This window comes from Dermacentor silvarum, chromosome 1, assembly GCF_013339745.2.
Source record: "Dermacentor silvarum isolate Dsil-2018 chromosome 1, BIME_Dsil_1.4, whole genome shotgun sequence".
Classification (NCBI taxonomy): domain Eukaryota; kingdom Metazoa; phylum Arthropoda; class Arachnida; order Ixodida; family Ixodidae; genus Dermacentor; species Dermacentor silvarum.
Window position 1 is genome coordinate 136367433 of NC_051154.1, and position 18583 is coordinate 136386015.

Here is an 18583-nt window from a genome sequence, read left to right on the forward strand (position 1 = left end):
CGATTGTGTTTGTTGCTATATTTGAAGCTATGAACGATCGATGACACCGGAGATGTGACCCATTACTCCGAAATCTCCTTTGTTCATGAAAACAAGCAAGCGAAACACACAAACAAAGAAAGAATAACATGCTGCACTTGCACTTTTGGGCCACAACGAGGTCGAGGACTCCGACACAGCCCCATTTAGCAATTGCGATTGCCAAGTCCACTGTTAAGTTTTTTTTCTTGTTTTATTTTTCTAGGCTTTTACGTGCCAAAACCAGTTCCGATTATGAGGCATGCCATAGTGGAGGGATCCGGATTAATTTTGACCACCTGGGGTTCTTTAACGTGCAATACAACGCAAGCACACGGGCATTTTTGCATTTCACCTCCATCGAAATGCGGCCGCCGCGGCGGGATTCACGGCGCGCTGTTCATAGCCCCTTTTACCTGGCATGCGACATTCATTCGTCAGCCTGCGTAGAGCTACGACCTTGTATTACATTGCAAAAGCAGAAAATAAAGAGAAGGTAATTGAAAGTAAAACAAGCGATCTGGATGACCTCCAGAAAAAAGAGCTTCGGTGCACGCACGCTTGGGCACGGCATCACCTGCTGCGCATCAGCCGACTTCGCCATGCACGGAAGCTTTAATACAGAGCCAAGAGAAAAACGCGCGGCGCTTTATGGCAAGGTGAAACGGCGCGTGGCACGACAACCCGAGCAGCCAGCGAGCGCGCGGGGGAGCGTGACGAACGGGGGCTGCACCCCGCGCGTCGGCGCGCTGTCGAGGCGTGCACCTATACGGCACGTTGTGGAGACGAGCGAATCTCCCGAGAGCTCGCGCACAGTGAGTGCATGCCTTCATTTTCTAAAACGAATGTTATCAAGGAAGTGGCGCAGCCTAAAGGCCGTGCGTTTTCGAGCACAGCTGGGAATGAGCACTTATAGCGTGAAAAACGTCGCTTTAGTACAGCACTATGCGTTGGCGGGCTAGTTGGTGCGAATCCGTAATTACTTGTTTAGCGCAAAAACAACGGACACGTGAAAGACGACAGGAGAATGCGCTACTCTCAACTGACATCATTTTATTGCATCCCTTCTTTATATACAGCAGAAACAAGAACATGCGCAGTGAGCAGTATGCGCGGCAACCACCACAACATCTGATCGCCAGAGTGCACTCATGACACATAATCCAAAAAACCATATTCAGCGCTGTACAAGCCTAAGGAAGGCACACTAATGCACTGCGAACCCAGTGACTGTATGAAAAAAAGCTTCTGATAATTCTCGGGCGGTGTATCACGGCTCTTTTTCAAAATCGTAGTGTCATGAAACATAGCTTTGCACTTGCATATTTTGCAATGTTGAGCTAAATGGGAACCTGTGCCTGTCGGTATAGATCACTCGTGTTCTCTAAGGCGCTCGTTAACACAGCGGCCTGACTGCCCTACGTACACTTTGCCACATGACAACGGAATCTTATATACTACACCGACGCTACAATCTACAATCTTCGCGTGGTTCTTTTCACAATCTGGTTTCTTGTTTTTGAAATACGGCGGCACAACATTGACAATTTCCGAGGAGCAGAAAACACTACTGGGATATTGTGTCTAGTGGCGACATTCTTTAGATTGTGAGCCACTCTATGGCAATACGGCACAACTTCAGGCCTATTCTTTTACTTTTGTGACGCTTCCCTTTCAGTCTCTGAAGCAATACCTAAGAGACCGAGGTCACCATCACACTTGGGTAACCCGCCGCCTTCAGCCTATTTAACTGTGCAATGAAACTCCGGTTCGCAGTGTGATGACACGATTTCTTTAACGAAGATTCTAGACACATTAAAGCAATGGCGCGTTTGACAATCTTTAAGTGCGCAGACGCATAAGGTAAAAGTTCCTTACGTGCACATGCCATTCCGTAAAATAGTCAGTGAAAACAACTGTTGGCAGGTTTTGGTTAGCCGCTTTTTGCAAAAACAGTTGAAGCTTTTAAAAATTGATGATCCTTATGGTATTAAGAATTATTCAGATGTTTCCTTTCTGGAGGACAACCAATCAGTAGCCGACTTTTTCTCTGTGGACGTCGAAGATCTTTATTACTCAATACCGCATGATGAGCTATTTCGTAGTGTGATGACCTGCATCGAGGAAAGTGGCGAGGTCGATTTTCGCAATGGAACCGGGTTGTCCTCGGAAAGTTTTTTGTCCCTTCTCGAATTTTATCTAAGTGCAACTTTTATCTGGTTCGAAAATAAGCTATATATTCAAAGAAATGGTGTTTGTATTGGTTCATGTGTGGCACCTGCTCCGTGTAATATTTTTTTATCGTTTGTTGACCGTGCTCTTAAGAGTGCTTTAGACAATGACTTGGTTCAAATTTTTAGATATGTTGACGATTTTCTTGTTGTGATAAAACAGACTAACAACGAATGCTCCGTTACGGTAGCCGATATTTTAACTCTGTTCACTGACAATGGCAAAGGTCTGACTTTCACACATGAGCTATCTAGGGACGGTAAACTCCAGGTTTTAGATTTGCAGCTATCCTTACAAGCAGATCACGCATGTTGGATGTACTCGCCACGTGCACGTAAGTAACTTTTACCTTATGCGTCTGCGCACTTAAAGATTGTCAAACGCGCTATTGCTTTAATGTGTCTAGAATCTTCGTTAAAGAAATCGTGTCATCACACTGCGAACCAGAGTTTCATTGCACAGTTAAATAGGCTGAAGGCGGCGGGTTACCCAAGTGTGATGGTGACCTCGGTCTCTGAGGTATTGCTTCAGAGACTGAAAGGGAAGCGTCACAAAAGTAAAAGAAGAGGCCTGAAATTGTGCCGTATTGCCATAGAGTGGCTCACAATCTAAAGAATGTCGCCACTAGACACAATATCCCAGTAGTGTTTTCTGCTCCTCAGAAATTGTCAATGTTGTGCAGCCGTATTTCAAAAACAAGTAAGAAACCAGATTGTGAAAAGAACCACGCGAAGATTGTAGATTGTAGCGTCGGTGTAGTATATAAGATTCCGTTGTCATGTGGCAAAGTGTACGTAGGGCAGTCAGGCCGCTGTGTTAACGAGCGCCTTAGAGAACACGAGTGATCTATACCGACAGGCACAGGTTCCAGGTTCCCATTTAGCTCAACATTGCAAAATATGCAAGTGCAAAGCTATGTTTCATGACACTACGATTTTGAAAAAGAGCCGTGATACACCGCCCGAGAATTATCAGAAGCTTTTTTCATACAGTCACTGGGTTCGCAGTGCATTAGTGTGCCTTCCTTAAGCTTGTACAGCGCTGAATATGGTTTTTTGGATTATGTGTCATGAGTGCACTCTGGCGATCAGATGTTGTGGTGGTTGCCGCGCATGGTGCTCACTGCGCATGTTCTTCTTATTTCTGCTCTATATAAAGGAGGGATGCAATAAAATGATGTGAGTTGAGAGTAGCGCCTTGTCCTGTCGTCTTTCACGTGTCTTGTTTTTGCACTAAACAAGTAATTATGGATTCGCTTTAGTAAACCGACTAAATGGCCGTGCTATAGCGTCCATGGCCAAAGCGAGGAAGACGGGGGGAGTTGAGCAGCAGCTTTCAAGACCGAGTGGAAAGCCTGAAGGTCGACTCCAAGCCACACGCGTGAGAGGAGATCAAAACAGAAGGCACCGAGAGATACGCATAAAAAAGCTAACTAAACGTACCTCTCTTCGGCAACCCTGACCTGAGGGACGGTACCCAAAATTAAAGTGATGAGCTGTTTCATAATTCACGTAGGCGGCACTTCTTGGAGCGTTTAACCCACTGGCTGCTATAAATTTATTTAACTGTGCGTTTTTCACGCGGCCATTATACACTTGGACGATTGGTGCAACAGGGACCAGAACATCATGAATGGAATGGACTCATGGAAAGCGGGTTTATAGTGGCAGCGTGAAAGCAGGCTGTCTCTATAAATGCGCACCGGAGGGGCCTAACCAATTTTTTCGGAAAAAAATGTCACAGTTTCGCCCTAAGGGCGAAGCAATGAATGCGATAGCAACACAGCAATGTCATACGAAGTAAGGTGAGCGGCTTTGGTAGCAACAACACGCAGAACTGTTGTCGACGCCATCGGCGTTTTGCCCGCGTTAGCTCAAAATGCGTGCGGCGTTGGTGACTGTTGCTGGAGCCTCTGATATAAATAGGCACTTGGTGCCGCAGCTAAACGTCGCCTCCCTTCCCTCCCCCTCCCCCACGGCCTCTCGCGCGTCTGAAGAAGGCGCGTTTGCTCTACATATATGGTGATTGTAAAGGAGAAAAGAGACGCCTACTTCTGCAGCCCTTAAGCGAGCACGGCGCAGAACGCGCGTTTGTTCTCCGCCGTGCGTTCACTCCCCGTGAAAGACGCGCCCCTCGCGCCCTTTCACTCGCACATACAGCGTTCGGCGCGCGGCGACGATTTCATCTCCAAATGACGTCATACGGAACCTCACGGCGACGGCGACGCCGACGGCAGAAATCTGCTTTTGAGTGTCCATATAATTGCTATCGCAATAATAAAGTATAGCTAATAATGATGATGTTAAACACTTTATCTGACAGAGAGAAAGATGTGCCTGATTACAGTCGAGCTACTCTACAGCGAATGCGTATGCAACGAAATCACCTGTATAACGAATGCTCTTGAAGGCCCCAAGCCCTTTGTTATAAAGGCCTTCGACTGTATTGGTTCACTGTCACTCTAGTTGTGGTCAATATTAGCTTCGGGTGCCGCTGTTTCGCGCGCCCTGTTAACAAGAGGCGGGGCGGTATTGTTCGACTAATTCTTGGACATATAAAGGTTGGTTGTTTATACAATTTGAATTTGTTATTTGAAGTCTATTGTGGTAATTACAGGTTTGGTTACAAATACTGCTTTCTTGGTAGCAAGACCTCGGATATGATGTTCCGCTTGTTTTTTACTTATATGTGAAAATCAAGAATTATCTGTGGTGAATGTCGCAGTTCAGTACATAGTTGGGCTGCGACGTTGCATTCTAGATCGCAACCGAAGACAACAGCATCCGAGTGCGTGGCAGTAGCCAAAACACTCGCGATCATTAACAAAGAACTAAATAATAATTTGTACACTCGTGCGAAACTTCACTTGCCATTTCATACAGATTGCAGGAAAATCATCCCTCTGGCTGCGTAATTAACATTTTGAGACTTTATTACGCGCAATAAACTGAAAATGATATCTTGAATAGCCTCGTCAAACAGGCAGTAACGAGGGAGCGATAGCGGTGTACAAAGGAATATGTTTAATTATGCATGCGAAAGCAGTGCAATTATCCTTGGCTCTTCCTGCCGAGCATCGATACCCCAGCAAGCCGAATGAATCTGTAGGGGGGCATAAGAATGTTCTTCAACGGCCGAGCTGCATAACGCGACTGAACGAAGGCGACTGGACATTAAGAGCATATGCGTTTCCCGGAGAAAAAAAAAAAAAGATATCTCGGGCAGCTACGGGGTGCAAGTCATTCCGTGCTACGAAACGCCTCGGGTGCGCGCAGGATCCGGACAAAAGAAGACGTGACAGCCTGTTTTTTCTCCTGCTTTTCTTCTTTTTGCTGCGTATAAAGCAGATCAGAGGTAGAAAACCGGGTCACAGTTTCCGCAATTCGGCGAGCAAGTTACACTCGGAGGTGTTCGCATGCAATGGCGCTGCTGTCACACATGACGCGTCAGCGAGGAAGCCAGGCAGGTATGGAGAGCGAGCGCCCAGGTACTCGCATGCGGTGGCGCTGGCTTGGACGGTTTGCTTCAGCGTCCAACTCGCGCTGACGTTGCACACGGCGCGGCAGTGAGGAGCCAGCAGTTGTTCATATGCCATGGCTGCGATATCACACGCCGCGGCAGCGGGGACGCCAGTAGGGAGGGGAGAGTTGACGCCGTGCTGTTCGCACGTGGTGGCACTGAGGTCACGGCCAAATGACGGCATCGTTTACTGGACCAGCACACACTTCGGTGTCCAACTCGCGGCCTTGCGCGCTCCTGTCTAGATGGAAGTAGTAGGCGGCGATACGTTGGCGTGGCCCGCTGAAGCTGACGCGGCTCCTTCTCATTCGCTTACCGGTGCTGAGAAGGCCAAGGTACACCGTGCTGCTGCTAGGGAACCATCGGAGCGTACAGAAAGCGGTGCATCAACACTTGTCCGAGGGTTGTGTCGAGTGAGACTTTGGGAACGATGGGGTGTGTACAAGATGTTAAATTGATCACACATAACGATACGCAGAGTAAAAAAAGAAAAGGAGACAACCAAACAGACAGGCGTTGCAGCTGCATGCAACTACAATGTTATAAAGACGACTTCTTTCCTAGCGAGTCATCCCCACTTTTTCGTATCGGTTATGTTTCTAGCCTTTTTCGGGGGCCGATCTCGAAGATAGTGCCCTGAGACGCCTGGCGCGTTTATTGCAATTTGGTTGTTAACAACGATAAATGGAGTCCCTCGGTTCCCCGGATTTTTGTCGCTCGTCACCAATTTCTTGCGTAAAACAGTGCCCCTTATAGTCACGCCTTACTAAAACACGCTTTTTCTTTACTGTTAACGTGTTTTACAACTAATTGAAAGGTCGGCAATCATCTTGAATTTGCTCGGTGGTACTTGGCGATGTGGCACCGGCATAACGTCATCTTGGCCGGTATTTTGTAGCGATGCCTTTCCGGTAATAATGCATTTTCGCGCTTATCGCGATTTGTCAGTGGTCAGAGCGAAGGTCCGCTCGCGTTATCAACGGGATCAGCCGGTCGTGAGCGGTAGATGATAACACTAGTATAGAATAAGTCATAAGGCATCGCTACAAAATCGCGGCCCTTGTTTGTTAATAAAGGCATAATGGGCACAGAAAAAAAGAAGAAAAAGGGTTTGTTAATAAAGGCATAATGGTCACAGAAAAAAAAGAAAGAAACAGCAAGAAAAAAATAAAGGTGAGGTATCAGTACGCAAGGTACCGTATGATTTGTTCGGGCGGAAGTCGGTCCTTCCAATGCCCCTTCGCAAGCACTGCAGCAACAAGTGGCCCAAGCCGGGATGGCAGGTGCCCGCAGCTAGACGCACTGGTGAAAACAAGATTAGAGCCTCCCCCGCAAGCTCGCGGGAGGTAGAGCCGCGTCACCGGTGTGCTGGCAGAATGCAGTGGGAAGGGGGGAAAAAAGAAGGAGGGCGCTTTAGCTTCTGACGCCACAAGCAGCAGCGTCTCTGCTTATAGAGCTAGAGAGGACGAAACGTGTGATTAAAAACGACCGCGTCCTGTCCGAGCTCCGCGAAAGGCAATCGCTCCGCCGTCCCCGTGGAACACGCACCAGTTTGCACGGATTTTGGCAGGCAAGGCTGAGGTAAGCCGACTTTTCCGGAGGGCTTACATAGGCCGGGCCGCGCTGCTGAGGCGGCCTTTTAGGGCTCGTGTCGTCTAGGTGGCTGCTGCGCTGCCACTCGCCGACATCGGCGGTGTTGGTACGTTCGCTTCCCGCGCCTGACATTCCAATTTCTTTTGGTCGAGAAAGGTTGCTGGGAACGGGGAATATTTTGTAACTACACACTCGTATCCTGGTGCCAGTGTGAGTGCCGAGCTGGTATGCTGTTTAGACACTTCGGTTTAGTGCCGCCTTTCGAGTTCCAAAAATCGCGTCACTTTTTACATGGCACGGCTGCTCTCTGCAGTTGCTCTGTAGCCTTCAGCGGTAAATTGGGTCACACCAATGGGTTCATTGATGGGATTGCTATGCTGTGAAACAGACGAAGAATACTAAACAGAAAATTGGGCTAGCTTTTACGACTTCGTGGTTCACTAGACACCGCAACACAGTCGAAAATACGCCCGGTCTACTTCGTGTCTTGCATTTTTGTCTGTCTTGTGCTATTTAGTCTAAAATGAACAATATTGAAGCTCTACAGAGTAAAATCAAAACTATGACTTAAGAGGCACGTTATACTTTCTGTTATGACAAATTCAAAGCACCGCTTCGTTGTGAAAGCTTGTTCTACCGTTTCACTCCAGAAAAGCAGTGACTATAGTGTATATTTTCTCCTTTTACTGATGCAGTTCTTGCCAAACATGGGAAAGCCCGGAACAAGTGTTAGACTCAGCAAAATCAAGTCCGGACGCGTCGTCTCCCTGATACCGTCCGCTTCTCCCTTGATGATGGGCATTCACAAGTCGTACAAGAAAGGTTCGGTTTTTCGTCTGTCCTTTATATCTGAGGCGCCTCATTTTTTTTTCAAGTGTGCTACATAGCTGCCATAGCAGTGATATTTTAATGTGAAAGCTTTATATGGCTCGTGAAGTGGAAAATCCGGCGGCGTGGCCGGAGCTAGTACAAAAGTCGTGTGGTCAGAGACAGACCGCTAGCGCCGCGCGTCGCGGCGCTGCAAGTTGATGCGGTGATTTCAGTGAGTTCTGTCGTGCGCTGCGATGGACGAACCTTCGACTTTTCCGTCAGTAGCTGCGCTTGGCTCCAGTGGACGCCCACGGAAGTACGCGTACGATGCCATCGCAATGCTTTCGCATTCATCCACGTAGGGATACCTAAGTGCCCTTTTTATTTTCAGCCAACGGCACAACTCCCGTATATTTTTGTGCTAGTTCCAATCGTTTTTCTGCGATACTGCTATATGCAAGTTAATAATCGCGATATTGGCACGCATACATTCTTTCTCCGGTGACCCATTTTCACCGGTTAACAAATGTTAAACTTTATCGCTCGGCACAGGACGCGCCTGCATCTATCAGAAGTTTCTCAAATGTTATCGATAGTACTAACCGTTGTCTGTTGTCACCGAACCTTTTGTAATATGATTGTATGCACAACGCGAAATGTGTTGTAAGTACTTTCTGGAAGGCATACGGGCATCAGTGATTACGCTGGAACCTTCGATGAGTCATATATAAAAGCCGACGCGATTGACCTAAAGTCCCTATATAAGAAAAGTACCGCCATCTACTCTTTCCTCCGCCACCTCCTGTCCTAAAGCGCTTGCTTTTTTCTTTACTTTTTGCTTGCAAAAGCCAAGTCGACGGTGGCGCACCTAGAAAGCCCAAGTTGAAGCTTTCAGACCGGGCGCACGCCGCCGCCGGCGACTGCGGCTGCGCAGAGGACTTTCAACATGGCTCTGAGGTGGAAAAAAAGAAAATATAAAGAAGTGAAAATCGCACGCTATCATCGTCCAATCGGAGATACGGGAGAGAGAGAAGCGGCGTTTATCAAAGGATGGCGGTACTTTTCTTATATAGGGACTTTAGGTTGACCCGCTGACCAGATGTTCGACGATCACTGACTGTGCTCGCCGCTATCGTTGTGCCTTGAGTGTAACGTGTTCTATAGGCACATGTGCGCCCAATAAAGAGTTAGTTTCGTGATTCACAGGTTTTGCTAATGTGGTTTTCAATGGTGCAACGGGACAATACTGCTTCAGTAATCTTACTTTGCAATAGCATTACTTGTGGTCCTTGCATTATTTTATTTAATAACCTTTTGTTTTCTTTTCAGCGCCGTTCCTTCGTCGTCACATTCGGCCCAGCATCGTAGTGCTGGCTCCCCGATTCACCCCGACAATGTCAGCTGTTATCAAATCATCGAGGAGGCAGATCTGAAGCAGCAATTTGCGACCATAATTCTGCATACAACGCGTGCTCTGCTAATTAATTGGAACGATGGTGCGCGCTGTTCAAGCCTGCATAACACATCCATCCAGTTGACGCATGCTCGTCTCGTCTGCGTTTTTCCAGTCGCTGTCTTTCGGACACTACATCAGCACAATTCCATTATGTTCAATGCATTTGGCATCGGCATGAACGTAAATGGTCTGTAAAATGCATACAGTCTCGCTAATAATTTGGGCACTATGGGAGCGCGTGGAAAATTTGATGTAGGAGCCACGCCGTCTGCAGCGTTGTGCTTGCTGTGGAGTGTTGCGGTGCGCATGCGCGTCCATCCTTACTCGCGGGCCTGCTCGAATCGCGCCGGATCGAACGAAAGAGCAGGACAGCGAGTAAGGAGGGACGCGCATGCGCACGGTTACACGCGACAGCAGGCATCACGTCCCTAGGCGCGCGCACGTGCCATTTGCCACGTGCTCTCATAGTCTTATCAGCCCGACTGTATGTATCAGGACCCATTCCATGACCTTTTACGTTGTTTCAACAATCGAAGCACATCAGCCACAAATAGGGACGCAGTTGCAGCCTTCTCTTCCCCGCTTTTAATTTTAGCATGGTAAATAAAGGTGTTACTCCAGAGCTGTTTCACATCACTCGCAAGTGGACTTCGTCGACATGGAGTGCCACGCCGCAACATTGTAACAAAGTGAGCAACATTTACCGACCAAAAGCTTACAGCACATCCTGTGCGATACGAAGCTATAAAGCTCCTTTATGCTTAACTGTATCAAAATTTTGTCTGACATTTCCTTAATTATGCCCTTGCGAAGTGTCGACATATTCGGAGCGGCGATTGCAATATTGGTCGAATTTCTTACCCCCTTTTACACCTCGACTCAAAGCATGCATAACAAAAAGAAACAAGCAGCTGTGTTGTTTTGGGGTCACTTTTGGCAGCGTGAAGCCCACCCTATTAACTTGCCGGACAAAAAAAAAGTTTTTACCTAACCTACCTACTTTTGGATGAGTGAATGGATGGCGAAGGCGTGCGTCGCCGGAGGATACAAGCGGAAGTAATTGAGCAATGAAGACTCGGCAAGGTCCATCTAAAGTCGCGAAGCTTGGAACGAAAAGCGTGCCAAAACATATCGCCAGAGGTATCGGTTGGCGGTACACGATTGAAGCGCGACTAGGTAAGGGGGGGGGGGGGGGGGAGGACAAACGCTGAAACTAAGAAACCTATGTGAAAAAAAAAATTGGTTGACAATTTTTAATCAGAATATGTCATACGAGTAAATATTCCGTTTCAAATATTTTCCTGTACTAAAACAACAAATGTTAATTTTGTTTCTATTTCGCAATTTATTAGTTCGTTCTTACCAACCTTACCTACCAACCAGTGATTCTGGCGCAAGGCTTGGTAAGACTGTGCAAGCGAGCGGAATGGCGTTGCTCACTAGAACGCGGCGGTTTCATCCGAGTATTTTTTTTTTCCTTGCGTCTTTGTTCAAAGTGCGGCGTGCGCTTCACTCCAAATTTTGCGTGGCCTAGCGCACGGCATTCATTGGCGAAAGGTGTGGGTGCAGGTTTTTATTATCGTGCAAGTTCACGCTGCAGCATCCGACCTGCTGTGTCTCGTCGTGACGATAAATGCGGAACGCTCTGCGAAGAAAAGTCGCGCAATGTTCGTTTACTCTCCATACCACAGGCTCTCAGTGTCCGCTCTTAGTGTCCGACGGGAAGCAAAATTAGGAAGTCTCATGTTTTCTAAAGGATAATGTGGGGCAATATTGTCTTGTCTGATAACTGTTTGATATAAATGCATGGTGTCGCACAGAATCGCGAATGATTCCATGCAAAGGTTTCGCATGTGTTGCTATACATTACGACTGTGTGCTGGCCATAGTACTTTTTATCCATTGAAACAAGCTTCCTTTCTTGGTCAATTGTATTGGTTGCATTATTATAGACGAATAAAAGTGAAGTTTTCTTGTAACCCCTGCGGAACTGTCATTTATTTCCATCCTATTCGCTCACCTTCCTAAGGAACCTACTGGAGTAATTGCCGTCACCAACAGCCTAATTATGATGACATTAAGACATACGCCACTCCTATAGTTTAGTGACACGCTGGCGCTTCAGTTGAGGCGAGTCGCAAGCTCGCCTCAGCCTCAAAAGAAAAATTGCTGCTGGCGTAGCAGTCGAAATGCCGGACGCTGAAGAAAGTCAAACATTCGTGCTAAGCAGCCTAAGATCTTGACGTTACTGCCACCTCAGGATGCGACGTAACTTTTAATTTCTTTTTTTTTTGCTTGCTGTTAGTTGTTCCTCTGATACGTAGATGGCGACGGCTGCAACACGCCGCCATTTTCTTGACATGTGGGCTTCTATGGATGCTACGTTACCAGTTTACATATACCTTGGACTCGGTTTCCACGAGGTTGTCGCGCACACTCCGCGTTGTGACTCCTGACTTCGGAAGATATTCTGTAAAGTACGCCTCGGCAACTGACACAAACCACCCTGAAAGGAATTTATTGACTTGTTAAGAGCGCGCTGGTTATCCTGTGTGAAGTTATGAATGTAAACATTACAAAGTATTTGAGCATTCTCGTGTTGAAACTAAAGCGAGTAAACACGTCATAACATCGTTCCTTTCTGGGCTACGCTAGGAGTATTTTAGGGCTAATATCATGCTGGGCAATGTCAGACCAGTTTTCTTTTCGGCTCTCTATCGAACCAAAAAGATGGTTCGATTCCGAAGGTAGTGCAGTCTAAGATGTGGGCCTAGCTTCATTCACGACGCTCTTCAATGGAACAAAAATTAAAATTTTCTGGTGCACTCCTCATGCATGACGTAAAACAACTTGAGGTAACTTCTTTCAGCTGGCACCGTACCTTCACCCTTGATTAAGGCTCCCTTCAAAGCCACTGAATATTCTTAGCATTCCGAAAAATTTCTCAGCACTTATCTGCTCGAATAAAAAAGAAACTGTGCAAACAAGGTGGGTCCGGTGCTCACAAGACGGTTTATGCTCTGGAGCAGTTCATAGTATGTTAATCACGAGTATGTTATCAAATACGTCTGACCAGTGACAGAGAGATACGTTTTGTGAATCCGACCTCCGAGTTGAACCAGTTGAACGTTTCGTGCTTCACCTGATGCACAATCTTGTGTGCGCGCATTAAAATGTTTCGATTTGTGGGACAGAGGCACCCCTCGGGCAGTAGTGCTGCCTGTACTCTAGCACTGTCAGCTAGAATAATAGCAGTGCGAACATTTTGCGAACATTTAGTTATCACTTTTTCCTAAAGCACCCTGTTACCGTGGTCACCATGTTGGATTTGCTCATTATTCCAGAAACTTTTATTAGCCGTAGAGAGCGACAGGATGTCTTCGTCACGTTGCTTCTGAACAACCACATTTATCAAGAAGTTAAGATGCGCGACCAACATGCTTTTTAATGACAAAAAAAATGGGTTACAATGGGTTTTATGCACAGCCATGAGTGGAAGCTGAGTTTCTGAATCCACCTGAGCGACAATAACCTTAGTGAAAACTGCGCAAGGTTTACGGTCAAATCACGCTTTACATATAGACGATTTCGCTCGCGCGATAACAGCAGCGATAGTGCGCTCCCAAGAAACTTCAGATCACGGGCCTTATCATGTTGTTGGTCACGTCAGTGGTCAAGGCGATGTCCCGCCCGCGTTATCAAATCGATCAGCCAGCAGTGAACGGTGGATAACAAGAGTGGCATATAATCGAGCGGAAGGCATAGCTACAAAATCGCGGCCCTACTAATTTATATCACCGCCACGGCCTTTCTTGCTCGCTATATTTAGCGGACTACGTCATTGAGCCAAACCGGAAGCCGTCCAGGGCGCATGTTTGTAAACAGCGAAAAGGTCTATATGCTCGAGAAATGTAAAATATTCTGATAAGATTATGAAATATCTCTGCAGAACTTAGATGTAGCTACAATGGCAGGAAAACTGGTGACGGCTAGAGCTTTGCTGAGTCATGCGCGCTTAAATATGCATGCGCTTCTCAACTCTACAGCGCATACTACAAGCGCGCTCGTCCTAACAACCGACTTCCCAGATACTAAAAAAAAAAAAAAAACGAAAAAAAGAACAAGAATACAAAAATCATATCTGTTTCTACGGCCGTCTTTCTAGAATGTCGCCATTATTGCGCATTCCGCTGACATCAGGCCGACGTAAGAGGTTATGTTGCATTGAAAACTGAATCCACGGTGTAAAATCTACGCGGTGTCTAATGTCGAAATGTCATAGGTATACTGCTATTATTTGCCGAAGCCGGAGCTCTGCGAATCCCCTACGGTCTCTTGTCGGCTAGAGTTCGCACCTTGGCCACGCACCTATATATCCGAGAAATAGATTAGGTACATATATATTGCATCGCTCTATTCTGGAGTACTACAAACAATAAGCCGTTAAGAAAGGAGAAAAATAAAAACTTGATGTCTCAGCCGTTGCTCGCTTTCGACAAGACCGATATAGCAAAGTCCACTGTTCTTATCTTTTCTGCAGCCGCAAACTGAAGAGCATCTCTGCAGAGCTGAACAGGCCAATTGCCTCACAGCAAAGTGGCTGATGTTGTCGATAGGGAGGACCCAGCCTTGGCGAATCGCCCGAACAAGTAACGGTTCAATGACAGCGCTACCCGACGAGAAGCAATTCCGAACTTTGGTCCAGAGAACAGTGGCCTCCTTTAGCAATGCTCGTGTCGCTTCACGGGGCTCCTATGAGTTCTTGTGGCGCCATTCTTACTTTTTCCCGAGTGCGTGCACCGATATGGAGAAACAGGCTCGGACATAGAGGGCCGAACGCGGGCCGGCACTTTGCTTCAGCCTGCGCAACACACCCCGAAAGCGCCGCCGCCAAGACTTATCTCCTGCTCTGTCGCTTCAGAAACCAACATTCGGGTGGCTAATACTGATTCTGATCTTTTCCTTTTATTTCGTAACGCTCGCGAGTCACTGCACCGCGAAACAAGCGATCCTGGGTACAGGTCGCTGCACAACCGAGGGCGGGTACAGACCTCTTCTCGCTATAGAACCCTCTTTTCTGGCTTGCTTTCTTTCTTTTTTTCGCGGCATCGGCGGCCGCAGCCAGCCGAGATGGCGTCGTCTTCGAGGCCTGTCCGTTGCTTCATCAAGACCAGCGCAGGGAGGGACAGAATCTCCTGGGGTGTAAACGGGAAAAGCGCTATCAGGCGTGCTGCCACGCCTACCCAAAAACGTACGTAAGGACGAGCACGTCGTCGTCGGCAGTGATGGGTCCGCGGAAAATCGAATCGCGGCTCCGGCCATGGCGGCCGCGCAAAGACAAGGACTACGGCCTTCTCTGCGTTTAGGCTTTATCAGCCCATGAAGAATACAGTAAAAAAAAAGAAATAAATGACAAAAAATATAAGAGCGAGAGAGAGAGAGAGGAGACGAAACGACATGTTCGTAATGCGCGGTAAGGAGGAGGAAGACAGTGTTGCTTTAAATGCGACACGAAAATCGTTCCTTTGCAGTGCGCGTGTGAAACTACTTCAAACGAGTAAACAAATAATTGGTTGCACACAGAATGACGAATTGCCGACCATTGGCAACATTAAAAGCACGCAGGGAGTGCGATTTGATTGTTGTTTCGAATGAGAAGCTGTAACCGAAGATTAAAAAATGTCACAGTTTCGCCCTAAGGGCGAAGCAATGAATGCGATAGCAACACAGCAATGTCATACGAAGTAAGGTGAGCGGCTTTGGTAGCAATATGAATTGTAGTAAACATGAGCTGATTAAGTAAGCAGGTGTGCTGCGGCGTAAGTAGACCGACATGAAGAGAGACTCGATGACCACGAGAAGGTGCGTGTGAAGCGGTGGTGTTGATGAGAAGCGCTTCCCGTGGGCAGCGCGTGCGAAGGGACACACCTGTAGCGCTGCACTGCCGATCCGGGCAGCATTGCATGTGTAGCGTGCGTTGGAAAATGTGGCCCGACTATTACTAACTGAATGAACAAGCGTGGTGTGAGCGCGCACAAACAAACACGAATAGATCACACTGAATGACTGCAGACAACGACTGTCAAAACGCTGGCAGCAAGCATACGCCGCAGCGGGCGAAGGTACGTGCGGTCTATCGCTTCAACGGAAACTGAGCGGCGAATGCACGGCGCATAAAGGTCAAAGCCGTGTGGAGATAAGAGACGGGTGCGGACGAGCGACGAGCGCGTTTGTTGGCAGAGTAGAAGTGTGCCCCCCCCCCCCCCCCCCCCCGCTTCCTCCGGCGCTGGCTTCCTGCTTCCTTGCTTGAGCGTGGGAGATGAGTGCGTTCGCTCTTCGTGATAGCGCGCGTCCCCGCACGCTTCCGCTCGGGCGTACAGCGCGCAGCGAAGATTTTATCTATAGGGAACCTCACGGCGACGGCGACGGCGACGCCGACGGCAGAAATCCGGTTGAAGTGCCCATATAATTGCTATCGCAATAAAAGAATTCAGTAGAAATTGCTGACTGCTCCCTTGTACAAGACGGAAATAAAGTCAAGAAATTCGTCACCGCCCCCTCTCGTTCTCTCCTTATCTTCACGCAAAGCTGGCTCTGGCTTATTGCATCGGTTAACAGGCGGCATTGTTTCAAGATGAGCAGTACGAAATGACAGAAAAGAATGAGAGGAACACCTCTGTCATTTGGCTCGAGGGAGAGCAGACACACTGAATATTTTTTACATGATGTACGGCCTATAGTATCAGTGTCGCAGCAAAGGCTATATAGCAGCGCCTCATCGACGTGTTTCTAATATTCATAAACGGTACTTTAGACTTCAAGCCATGCTAAAGTCAGTTATTGACAGAATAAGAAAAGAGTGCGGCATCGTGGATAACACTTGCGAGTTGCACGGTACAGAAAATTGGATAAGTATCAGACCGTATATATGTGCTTATAACTACCATACCTTTCCAAGAGCATCAGTATGGGGCGCAAACGTATCTTCTATACGCAGAAGAAAACTCGTGTGTGCCGATGCAAGGAAACCATGTAAGAATGCCGGGTAGAAGGTGTTGGTGGCGGTGAGTCCCAAATAGCAGTAGCTATTTGACAGCATGTGTTCTGTCAATCCTTGTGCGAAAGCGTCGATGCATGGCATCACTGTGATATAAGTGGCACCGCAAGTGGCTAACGCCGAAGCGTCTGTTATATTTACCCTTATCCGGGCGCACGTGGGAAGCGGTGCTGGAGTGAGCGGGACGCGTGACCTATGGCCAATGCGTCAGTCGACGCGAATCTTTTAACTGGACATAAAGACACAATATCTTACGTTAACCGCGACGACATGCCGCTGTCAGATGCTGGTAACTTTATTCTTAACGTCTGCGATCTTGCTAGCCATCCACGTTTACAAAAAAAAAAAAAAAATCCTGAGCCATTCCACTCTGTGAAGGTGGATGACCAGCGAGGTTGTTTAGCGCGCGACACAGAGGTGACACAAAATTTCGAACGAAGGTACAAACATATTTATTGTCCTTACCGGTGGTCATCGTGACGATAGGTACGCGCACACATTCGCGTATCTTCTCAGTTATTAAATGTGTCCGTCACGTAAAACAATGAATGGCTAATACCCCCTTAAGCAATGGCTCATATCCAAGTAAGCGCGGCCTCCCCATTACGACGACAGAAGAGAAGTGAAATTATACGCTGTAATGATGAGCGGCAACGGAGCCAGCTGTAGAAGACTACGACGACGAATGCGTGGGAAGTGGCACGAGCGCGTTCGCGCGGTTGCGCACACGAGCCAGTTCGAGGGTTGTTCGCGGGCGACGGACTCGCGGGTTGTTCGCGGAGGACGGATTTGCCCTAGCCATATACAGCTTTGGTGTAAAAAAAGAAAAAAAAATGTCGCAGTTTCACCTGAAAGGCGAAGCATCAATTGCGATAGCAAACTTGTAGAGAGCTTTACGGAGTAATGATATTAGCTTTATCAGCTGTATAAACTTGGACATGCAGCAGCATCGGCAACACGCAGAACTGTTGTCGACGCCATCGGCGTTTTGCCCGCGTTAGCTCAAAATGCCTGCGGCGTTGGTGACTGTTGCCGGAGCCTCTGATATAAATAGGCACTTGGTGCCGCAGCTAAACGTCGCCTCCCTTCCCTCCCCCACGGCCTCTCGCGCGTATGAAGAAGGCGCGTTTGCTCTACATACATGGTGATTGTAAAGGAGAAAAGAGACGCCTACTTCTGCAGCCCTTAAGCGAGCACGGCGCAGAACGCGCGTTTGTTCTCCGCCGTGCGTTCACTCCCCGTGAAAGACGCGCCCCTCGCGCCCTTTCACTCGCACATACAGCGTTCGGCGCGCGGCGACGATTTCATCTCCAAATGACGTCATACGGAACCTCACGGCGACGGCGACGGCGACGGCGACGGCGACGGCAACGGCGACGCCGACGGCAGAAATCTGCTTTTGAGTGTCCATATAATTGCTATCGCAATAAAAAGAACGATACTTCACACCATCGCACCAGAGGAAACGTAAACCGGGTCTCTCGATGCTCTGCTGAGATTTTCTGCCATTGTGATAAAACTCACTTACCTACTTCACTCACTCTTCGCAGATCGTTTTCTGCAGAGCCTGATGTCAACGCACAACCCGGCATCAAGCGCGCTTTATAGGCAGTTTCATCGTCGCGTTACGCGCTTTCCTGTCCCTAGCATGCGCCCATCCCGCACAGCACACGGATTCGACTGGAAAACGCAGACATCGCAAGTGCAGCCGACTTGAATGTGTTTTGTTGGCACGTTTCCTGCTGGCATATTCTGTTTGCGCTGGCGTTTTGCATGTTCCTGTGTAGCTCCTCTCTGTTCATTCTCACGCGCCTGCTACTGGCGTCTGGATTCGGTTTGTGCGGCCGTCTCTCGGCAGTGAGACTTTCCCTCCTGAGCTGCTCGGTGTTGAGGTTCTG

At 48.0% G+C, this 18583-nt stretch overlaps 1 protein-coding gene and 1 long non-coding RNA gene across 2 annotated transcripts in view; one reads left to right on the plus strand and one right to left on the minus strand.

Annotated features, from left to right (window-relative positions):
* Window positions 1-18583, minus strand: part of LOC119436082 (adenylate cyclase type 2) — a 650431-nt gene that overhangs the window by 232767 nt on the left and 399081 nt on the right. The window lies entirely within an intron of this gene.
* LOC119436083 (uncharacterized) lies at window positions 7174-10145 on the plus strand. Its single transcript, XR_005188973.2, has 3 exons — window positions 7174-7350; window positions 8058-8184; window positions 9502-10145. It is a non-coding gene; the product is annotated as an uncharacterized LOC119436083 (long non-coding RNA).